At 36.5% G+C, this 11,045-nt stretch overlaps 1 pseudogene; it reads left to right on the top strand.

The window, feature by feature from the left end:
- The first annotated feature begins 8,470 nt into the window (after positions 1 to 8,470).
- On the top strand, positions 8,471 to 9,452 carry LOC119242859 (olfactory receptor 2L13-like; annotated as a pseudogene).
- Positions 9,453 to 11,045: the final 1,593 nt, after the last annotated feature.

Here is an 11,045-nt window from a genome sequence, read left to right as displayed (position 1 = left end):
GGAAAATATAAAGAAATCTTAAAAAAATAATAATTGGTGAGTTCTGTCCATTTGCATTTAAGCTGATTATTGATAAATGAATATTGTTGCTGTCATTTTGTCCATAATTTTGTTACCTCTGTTTTCTGCATTTCCTTGTTCAGTTCTTGTGTATATGTAACAGGGAAACCCCAATATGAAATGGGTTGGCTGACTGTGGGTCCTCACCTGTGTGCTTAAAAGGGACTTTTAATAAGAATCAACTGCAGGTTCACACACAAAAAGTTAATAAAGGGTTTATTTACAAAAGAAGGAGAAATGAAGAAATAGATAACTCAGGGAGAAAGAGAGGGAGGTAAATTGTTGAATGTGTCCTACCAGTTCTGCTGAGTTGGAATCCCAACAGCATGCTGAGAATGGGCAAAAAGCCAAGAGTCAAGCCAAATTGAGAGCCAAGGGACCCCCAAGGCCCCCATGTCTGCTTTTATACCAAACTTGGCTGCTTAACTCCACCCTCAGGTCCCAGCAATCCTCCCTATAATGATTACAGGATTTGTAGTCCTTGGCATCTTGAATATCTTTGGTCTGGAGTTGGGGTAGAATCCATAAACTTATTTGTGGAGTTTATTCAGGACAACATTTCCCCCTAACATATATTTCTCCCTTCAGTATAGCCATGAAAGATCCTTTGAATATTTATTGAGGGGAAGTTGAGTATTTTAAAACTAAAATACCTTTATTTCTCTTTCATATCTGAAGCAGAGAAGTGCAGGATAGCTTATGCTTGGCTGGCAGTTTTTATCTTTTAGCATTTTGATTACATAATTTTTTGTTTGTTTGTTTCTTTACTCACATGTTTTCTTCAGAGAAGTGTGATGTCAGCCAAATTGATGTTTCTTTATATGGTTTGTGCTTTTTCAACATCACCAGCTACACTATCGTTTCCTTTCACTACTATATAACTTGGTGTTGATAACATTTTGTTAATTGTATATTATTTGATATCTTTTTAACTTCATGAATTTGTACAATTATTCTTTCTGTAGGCTCAGGAACTTTTCCCTTATTATTCTTTTTAAATATATTTTCTATTCCTGTCTCTCTCTCTTCCTCTTCTCTATCCTTATTATACTTATATTTCAGTGTATGTGGAATCAAATGATTCTTGGAGGTTTTCTTCATTTTGTTCACTTCATATCTCCATTTGTACTCAAATTATATGCTAATTCTTAACATCTGGTACACTGATTTATTTTTTCCATTTGGTCTACATTCTTAGTTTTCTCCTGAGTTTTTTAATCTCTGTCACTACTCCTTTATATCCTGAATCTCTACTGTTTGCTTAATTAAAGTTTCAATTTTTATTGTCTATTTTTATTTGTCTCTACTTTTATTTGACTTTCATATTTTTTCACTACTTTGAATTTCTTTATTATGCCAATTTTGAATTATGTATCTGATAGAGACAATATAGCTTCCATGTTTTTGTGATTGGCTTCTGAATATTTGTTCTCTCTCTGTGGTGCAGTGTTTCCCTGGTGTCTCAGAAAGCCATTTGTTATTTTTCTCCTCACAATTATTTGCTTTCTGATCTGTGTTGATGTTGGTAGCAATAGAATTTCACTCATGAAGCTGGAAATATGTATATTAAAGTAGATAGAACCCTTCAGTGTCCAACTTATTGGACACTGCTGTCCAATGGGTGTTTTTTTTTTTTCCACTGCTGTATACAGTGCTGTGATTCAGACCTGAGTTCCATAAGTTCGCTGATCTGGGAACTGCACTCTGGGAACTCAGTCCCTGTATTGACTTTCTGGCTGGAATTCAGGTTCCCATATCTGTTAACTGGAATTGAGAGGGGCCTGATTCCAGCTCAACCAGCTGGTTGTGGACAGCTGGTGCCTGGTGGTTGTGCTTTCCTTACTTGTAACTGAGGCCCCTGGAGAAGCTCAGTTACTGTTCACCAAACTGCAAGCTGTACTCTTACAGCAGGTAACTTGGGCAAGGGTGAAACCAAATCTCACCACTGGACTCTAGGAGTTGCCCAGATCTTGCTTGCATTTCTGGTGATGAGGGGCATGTGACATTGAATATAGTTTTCCTTTAACAGCAATAGTGGGAGAGGACACAAGGAATATGACTCCTGGGTGAATCATTTTGGCTGTGATATCCAGAGGTTGCGGTGGGTTCTTCATTTACTTACAGTGGTCTTTGTAGGCTGAGTGTTGTCTTTGCAGGCTGGGCCTATATATAGTATTATTTGAAATAGGATTAGCATACATTTACATTTACATTTCTAGCTTTAGGACAAAAACGTAAAAGATAATAACATTGTTGATATGCTTAGAGAACAAAAAAATAGACTAAGGTCTCCCTTGTGGTGCAGGTGTTAAAGTCTCAGAACCATAAAGCTATAGGCAGCCACTACAGCATCAGTGTGGTCCTAGCCAGGTAGCTAACCCAAACGGCTCAGTAGAACTCTCCTGCCTTGCCCTCTTCTCCCCTCAGCAGTGCATTTCAGTAGATCTTCCTGTTCTGCTCCCCACACTGTCTCTGGTGAATCCTCTCACCCCCCAGAGCTCTGCCTTACATCCCAGCTTTTGTATGCATAAAGAAATAAAAATAAATCTTAAAAAAAAAAGAAAAAGTAGACAATATTGAATGTTTGATTAAAACTACCTAAGGAGGGCCTCCCCTGGTGGCGCAGGTGGTTGAGCACAGTTGAGCTGTGAAGCTGTCTGCAGCCTCTACAGTGCAGTTTCGATTCCGGCCAGCCAGCAAGGGTCCCACATGGCATGGCAGACTTCTCCTGTCATGTCCGCTGCTTTCCTCAGCAGTGTATTTCATCAGTCTGTCTGTTCTGTTCCCCACTCTGTCTCTGGTGAATCCTCTCACCCTCCAGTGCATCTGGCCTGTACCTTGGTTCTTGTATAAATAAATAAATAAATATTTAAAAAAAAAAGACTATCTAAGGATAGAATTGGACTTTGGTGAATTTGATATACTACATGTAGCGGCTGACTTACAGTAATCCATACATGAAACATATATAATGTTGTATTATACACATAAGTTATATGAAAAATAAAAGTTTTCTATCAAAAGAGAATGAAGAACTAATTCCCCAAAAAAGCAAAGTATAAGGGAAACAGTAACAAATGTGATAGATATTTATATGAAAATGTCAAAAATCAGTTGTGCAGTGTCTAGGGGAGTATAGGAGGCTCAGTAGCTGCCTGCTTCCGTGCCTACTGGAACCTACTTCTGCATTAAAGGAATGCCAGATATACTAAGGTTCCAAGATTTGTTTTTCTGTTTACCTGAAACAACAGTGAATCTTCCTAGACTGGAAAGTTACACAACACTCTCGCAAAAACATTAATTGTAAACAACATACATTTAAATAACCTATGGGTCCAAGATATCCTAAGAGAATATATATATTTATATATATATATATATTTATATATATAAAATGAATCCATATTGTGTGTGCCACTGGGGAGGCTGTGTATATATATATATACATATATATGTATATGTATATGTATATGTATATGTATATGTATATGTATGTATGTATATTCTCTTAGGATATATTGGATCCATAGGTTATTTGTCCACAGTCTCTGCAATGCGGGTTCAATTCCCGGCTGGCCAGGAAGAAACCTACATAGTGCGGCGGACCTCTCCTGCCTCTCCCGCTGTTCCCCTCAGCAGTGCCTTCGGTCCATCAATGCCTGTCTGTTGCCCACTCTTTCTCTGGTGAATTCTCTCACCCTCCTGTGCCTCTGACTGTACCCCAGTTCTTGTATAAATAAATAAATCTTAAAAAAAAGGAAAAGGATCATTAAAAAATAAAGTGTTTATATATGGATATATATGGATATATGGCAAGGTTAAAAAGTATCAGGCTTTTCTGCCCTCCTGCCATTAGGATTAATGATGAGTCCTGCAGTCTTGAATGCATGCCTGATGGCGGGCACCGGGAATAGGGTATGGATATACATAGATGGGATTCGCTTGGGCTAAGACTGGGTTCATAAGGCCAGCGTCAAGGGGGTGCCAGGACAGCAGAACAGAGCAAGAGGAACAGCAGAGCGAAAGGAGCAGAGAAGCAGAGCCCACGAGAAAACCCTTGAGACCCCAGTAAGAGTGAAGACTCGCCGGGAGCTGGGTGGCCTACCAGCCACCTGGGCCCCTGGCACCTCTGCCTGCCATATACCTGGTAAATTCCATTAAAAGTCTGCAAAAGCCAATGAGGGGTCCAGGACTCCTCCTTTATCCCATCTGCTTGGGTCATAAAGAACCTGTCTGTCCCTTCCTGCCACTACTCTAACTTAATCATTTTGCTTTGGAGGCTTGACTTTTCCATTTCCATCTGAGTGCAAATGTTTGCTTTATCGCTCTATAATAAAAGGGAAATATCCACTTCAATAAACAGTTGATTTGATTAATATTTTCATATATCAGTTTGTTATCCCTCTACAAATAGAAGTGGCTAAGGTACAAAAATAGTCACGGGCCTCACCTCACCTGGTGGCGCAGGCGGTGGAGCACAGCACTGTGAAGTTGTCCACAGGCTCTGCAGTGCCGGTTCGATCCCGGCCGGTTGGCGAGGGTCCCACATGGCGCAGCAGACCTCTCCTGTCTTGCTTGCTGCTCCCCTCAGCAGTGTATTTTGTCAGTCTGCCTGTTCTGTTTCCCTCTCTGTGTCTGGTGAATCCTCTCACCTTCACGCACATCTGGCCTGTACGCCGGTTCTTGTATAAATAAATAAATGAATCCAAAAAATAAAAAAATAAATAAATAGTCACAGTCACCAATAATCTCTATGCAAATTTACTAGATATTGCACAGAAAACTGTTGGTGATACTATTTCTTCTATTATGTATCTGAACTCTTGAAGTGGTTCCTATACTAAAGTTTTCTCAGTTATGAAATGAGAATATTTCAATAAATAATATCTGACTGTCTTTATAGAGATCAAATCATGTTCTGAAATAATCCAGTACCTTTCACTTTGTTCTAATCTGAGCTTCAGCTGAAATCAACATAATTGATCAGTCTGATTTTTGTTTTCCCATAAATGAGTGCAGAACTAAGTAATCTCCAAATAAGTAGAGTTAAGTGTAATGACCAATGCTTGGCCCCCATGGACTTGGACATTAAGGATCAATTATAGGAGAAAGAGGACATTCTAAGGACTAATGGTCCAAGTTTATGTAAATAAAATATAGCAACTCATCTTTCTGATTTTCCACAGTAAAAGTAGAGAGAAATAGATGTGAAATATTTTACTTAGAATAAACCAAGAAGAAAGGAAGATATTTTAACAAATACACAAATATGCTAATAGTGAAATAGTTCACTAGAGATTCCAACAAATTCAATAAAATCTTATGTGTGGCCTTAAGCTTAATGTTTTATGAGCTGACTGAACAGTGAGAAACAGATGTTACAAAATATCCTTTGAAAATTCTCATGAATTTTAGCAGCTTCTGAAGAGGTTTTCATGTTGTAAAGAGAGTTCTCATTTGACAGAGTGATTGATAAGTGACAAGATGTTGCAGTGAAGCCTGAGATCATGTCAGCCAAGGTTTTTGCCTAAAAACTTTAATTCAGTGGACTGTCAGCAGGAAATGATGCCATTATAAACCTAGTTTCTTTTCAAAATACAAACTCCAGAACTTTGGAAAAGGTGAGTCATGGTAATATTAGTGAATCAGGTTGATTTGGTTGAGCTTTAAATTATTTAGATACTTTGGGCATAATGTTTCCAAATCTTAGGAGAACATTTTCTGCTACTCAAATAATAGGTATTTGCATGAGTAGTTGGAAAAGCCAAAAGTAAATTTGAAATGAGCACTCAGGTAAGAAAGAGTGTGTGTATGTGTGTGTGTGTGTGTGTGTGTGAGAGAGAGAGAGAGAGAGAGAGAGAGAGAGAGAGAGAGAGAGAGAGAGAGAGATAGTAGGATCTATTTAAAAGTGTGCAATGTGCAGACCTAGAATTTTCTGTGACCTTAATTAAGACAATTTCTCTGGATCGGAGGTCTTTCAATGGTTTAGGTAGGTAGAATAAACAAAGGAATTTGATCCTAATGACAACCTGTTATGTGCTGAAAACACAACACTTTTTTTTTCCAGTTATCCTTTTTTTTTTAAATAATAAATTTTATTTTTATATTCCCCATACAATTTCAACCCCCTCCATTCTGACCCCAATCCCTCCCTCCCGCCCCCCACCCCCCAAAAAGTGTCTCTGGTTCATAGTTGTTTGTTGATTTTGATTATCACTTTCTTATAGTTATTCATTTTCCTGGTCCTTTATTTAAGTTTTCTAGATTCCTGCTATGAGTGAGACCATCAGGTATTTTTCTTTTTCTTTCTGGCTTATTTCGCTGAGCATGATCCCTTCCAGCGCCATCCATGTTGCTGCAAATTGCATGTGTTTATCTTTTTTGAATGCTGAGTAATATTCCATGGTATATATGTACCACATCTTCTTGATCCAGTCATCTATTTTTGGGCATTTGGGCTGTTTCCAAAGCTTAGCTATTGTAAATAGTGCTGCTATAAACATAGGGGTGCAGGTATTCTTTGGAGTTGATGTTTCTGTGTCCTTTGGGTAAATACCTAGGAGTGGAATTGCTGGATTATATGGAAGCTCTATGTTTAGTAGGTCAAGAAATCTCCACACAGCTCTCCATAGTGGTTGGACCAGTTTGCACTCCCAACAGCAGTGCAGGAGAGTTCCTTTTTCTCCACATCCTTGCCAACATTTGTTGTTGCTAGTTTTTTTTTAAGATGTGCCATTCTCACTGGTGTAAGATGGTATCTCATTGTAGTTTTGATTTGTATTTCCTTGATTACAGGTGAAGTTGAACATTTTGAGTTTTTCTGTGGAGTTTTTAGGGTTCTTTATGTATATTATCATATAATCTGCAAATAGTGATAGTTTGACTTCTTCTTTTCCTATTTGGATTCCTTGTAAGTCTTTCTCTTATCTTATTGCTCTGGCTAGGACTTCCAGTATTATATTGAAAAGCAGTGGTGATAGTGGACATCCTTCTCTTGTTCCAGATCTTAATGGAATTGCTTTCAGCTTTTCACCATTGAGAATGATACTGGCTGTTGGCTTGTCATAGATGGCCTTTATGATGTTGAGGTATGTTCCTTGTATCCAAGAATTTCAAGGGCTTTTATCATGAATAGGTGTTGCACTATGTCGAAAGCTTTCTCAGCATTTGTTGATATTACCATATGGTTTTTATATTTCTTTTTGTTGATGTGTTGGATAACATTGATTAATTTTTGGATGTTAAACCATCCTTGTGTCCCTGGAATGAATCCTACTTGGTCGTGGTGAATTATCTTATGGATACATTGTCAGATTCTGATAGCTAAAATTTTATTGAGGATTTTTGCATCAGTGTTCATTAGGGAGATTGGCCTGTAGTTTTCCTTTTTTGTGTTGTCCTTGTTCGGTTTTGTTATTAGTGTAATGTTGGCTTCATAGAATGTGTTTGGTATTGTCCCTTCCTTCTCAATTTTTTGGAAGAGTTTGTGAAGGATAGGCACTAATTTGTCTCTGAATGTTTGGTAGAATTCATTTGTAAATCCATCAGGTCCTGGGCTTTTGTTTTTGGGGAGGTTTTTGATTACCATTTCAAATTTGCTGCTTGTAATTGGTCTGTTTAGGTGTTTTATTTCTTCTTTATCTAGCTTTGGATGATTGTAGAGTTGTAGGAATTTGTCCATCTCCTCTAGATTGTTGAACTTGTTTCCATATAATTGTTCATAGTAGTTACTGATTATTCTTTTTATTTCTGCTATGTCCGTTGTGATTTTTCCTCTTTCATTTATGATCCTATTTATTTGTGCTTTCTCCCTTTTTCCTTTGTGAGCCTGGCTAGGGGTTTGTCTATTTTATTGATTTTTTTCAAAGGACCAGCTCTTGGTTTCGTTGATCTTTTAGATTGTTTTTTTAGTTTCAATTTCATTTATTTCTGCTTTGGTTTTACTATTTCTTTTCTTCTACTGGTTTTGGGGTTTTTTGTTGTTCTTTTTCTAGATCTTTGAGCTTCAAGATTAGGTTGTTTCTTTGAGTTCTTTCTTGTTTCTTGATGTGAGCTTCTATTGCTATATATTTTCCTCTTATTACTGCTTTTGCTGCATCCCATACATTTAGGATATTGGTGTCCTCCTTGTCATTCAATTCAAATAATTTTTTAATTTCCTCTTTGATCTCCTCATTAGTCCAGTGATCTTCCAGTAGTGTGGTTTTAAGTCTCCATGAGGTAGGAAAGTTCCTTGCCTTCTTTTTATGGTTTATTTCTAGTTTGATGCCTTCATGGTCAGAAAAGATGGTTGGTATGATATCAATCTTGGTGTATCGTCAGAGCTTTTAATGCAACTGCTTTGTTTCTTTCATTTTACTGACTTTTTAAAAATTCTTTTTCAAGGAAATTTACTGAGAAGAAAGTTTTCATGGAGAAATGGAATCAAACATCCAATGATTTCATTTTGCTGGGGTTGTTTCCCCTAAATCAAACTGGCTTGCTTCTCTTACTCCTTATCATCTTCATATTCTTTCTTGCCTCTCTGGGAAATTCAACCATGATTCACCTCATACACTTGGATTCCCGGCTCCATACTCCAATGTACATTCTCCTCAGCCAGCTCTCCCTCATGGACCTGATGTCCATCTCTGACACTGTCCCCAAGATGGTGTTCAACTACTTCTCTGGTCAGAAAACCATCTCCTTCCTGGGATGTTGGATCCAGTGCTTCTTCTTTGGAACTATGGCAGGTTCTGAAGGTTTAATCCTGGTTTCTATGGCCTATGACCGATATGTGGCCATCTGCCACCCCCATCCATTACCCCATCCGCATGAATAAAAGGATGTGTGTGAAGATGATAACAGGATTTTGGATCTTGGGGATCACCAACTCTTTTGCACACACAGTCTATACCTTCCATATTCCTTACTGCCAGTCCAAGGATATTGATCACTTTTTCTGTGAAATCCCAGCCATGATGCCCCTTGCTTGTATAGATACCTGGATGTATGAGAACTTGGTATTTGTGAGCACACTTTTCTTTATCCTCATTCCTTTCCTTGGAATCACTGCTTCCTATTGTCATGTGATTTTTTCTGTCTACCATATGCACTCCAAAGAGGGAAGAAAGAAGGCCTTTACCACCTGTTGCACACATTTAACTGTGGTGACATTTTACTATGCACCTTTTGTCTATACCTATTTCAGGCTTAGGAATCTCCACTCACCTGCAGAAGATAAGATTTTGGTGGTATTCTATACCATTCTGACGCCCATGCTCAATCCCATAATCTACAGCCTGAGGAATAAGGAAGTCCTGGGGGCCATGACAAGAGTGTTTCCATTATTCTTCTCCAAAAGGAATAATCATGGCTGTTCTAAATCACCTTTATTTATCTTTCCATTTTAAGTAAAACATCCTAGAGCCTCACTGTCTAATAGAAATGCAAAATGAGGCATTTATAATTTAGTATTTATTTACTAGTCATATTTTAAAAGTTAAATTAACCTAATAGTAATTGACTTTCAATTTATACAAAATAATTATATCAATAAATTTGGTGTTGATAATACATTTATAATTAATATATTTAATGATCTAAGTTTATAGGTATACTACTAAATGTAATTTTATTTATATTGACATATTCATTTCTACATATAATCTAAAAAAATTATAAACCCAACATTGTACTTTGTTTTTATTCTAATCTTAATTTTCATTCTCAGAGCATACAGCAAATCTGATTCAATACATTTCAAGATTCCATTGGCAAATGAGACAATGGTTATAGCATTTGACAACAAAGCATTTGATCATCCAATGAAATATTTTTTAGCATTTGATATATATATTATTAGATTAATATGTATATTTAGGTGGTATAAACTATGGTGTAGAATTATAGGTGCTTTGGAATTAAGTGTGGTAGAGTAACAAACACATTTTGAAGAGGTCTTGAACCTATACTTCTAAATGATATGAGTATTTTATATTAATATTACTCAAAAAATTAGAAATTCATTAATAAAATAAAATAATTTGATCAGAGATTGAATGAATAAATGGTGTATGAACTATATTCATGATATACAAAATATGGATACTTAATTGTGAAATAACATATAAAACAGGTAAGCTAATGTGGGTTTATGAGTTTGAATACCTGTTCCACTCCTTTGTCTTGATTACAATTGACATCTGTAGTTTGTCTTATACTAACATCATTCCATCAATCTCTTTTGAGGGGGAATATTTGTTTTGGAATTTTTCATATTACAATTATTTTGATGTTAAATGATTTGCAAAAGGATAGAAAATAACCAGAAATTTATTTTACATTCAAATTAGGAAAATCATATACTTTAATTGTTCTAAAGAAGTTACTGTAGTTAGAAAAAATATGTATTTATATTCAAGAAAACAAACATCTGGGAAGTTATGTCATGCAGAATATAAAATTAAAACAAAAAAGAAGGAGATTTGGTTTTAGTTAAAAATTAAAAAATAAGTGTTAACCTGCGTAGGTAGAAATACACTAACATATCATAGTTTTGTTTATATTTGACATATATTTTTCTACCACTATTTTACTAATATATTAAGAATTTTCAAGTCTGTACATGAATCATTTTATGTGTCATTGTTAATGATTGTTTAAAACAATAAAAATAATGCTCAATGGAGTGAATCCCTCCCACCAAAGTAATTTGAAACAGGGTTCCATGAGTTCCCACCAAGGACAGTTCCAAAAGAGTACAGGTCACTGGCTGGAGTTACTCATCCATGCACACAATTATAAGACCAATTAATTCAGGGAACAGCAATAATGGTGTTTATTTAATAAACAGAGAATCAAAGATTTCCTGAGGCTACACAAGGCTCATTATTTCACCCTAAATAGAGTCCACAGTGTTCAGTTGTCACAAACTAAAGACCGTTCCTCCAAGATGAAATGTTCTGCCAGCATTTTCCTGGAGGAATGGCTAAAACACTCCTTTT

The sequence above is a fragment of the Talpa occidentalis genome, unplaced genomic scaffold (genome assembly GCF_014898055.3).
Source record: "Talpa occidentalis isolate TD23 unplaced genomic scaffold, MPIMG_talOcc4v2.1 talOcc4.13, whole genome shotgun sequence".
Taxonomy (NCBI): Eukaryota; Metazoa; Chordata; class Mammalia; order Eulipotyphla; family Talpidae; genus Talpa; species Talpa occidentalis.
Note: the sequence above shows the minus strand (reverse complement) of the source record. Positions and strands in the feature narration are given on the sequence as shown.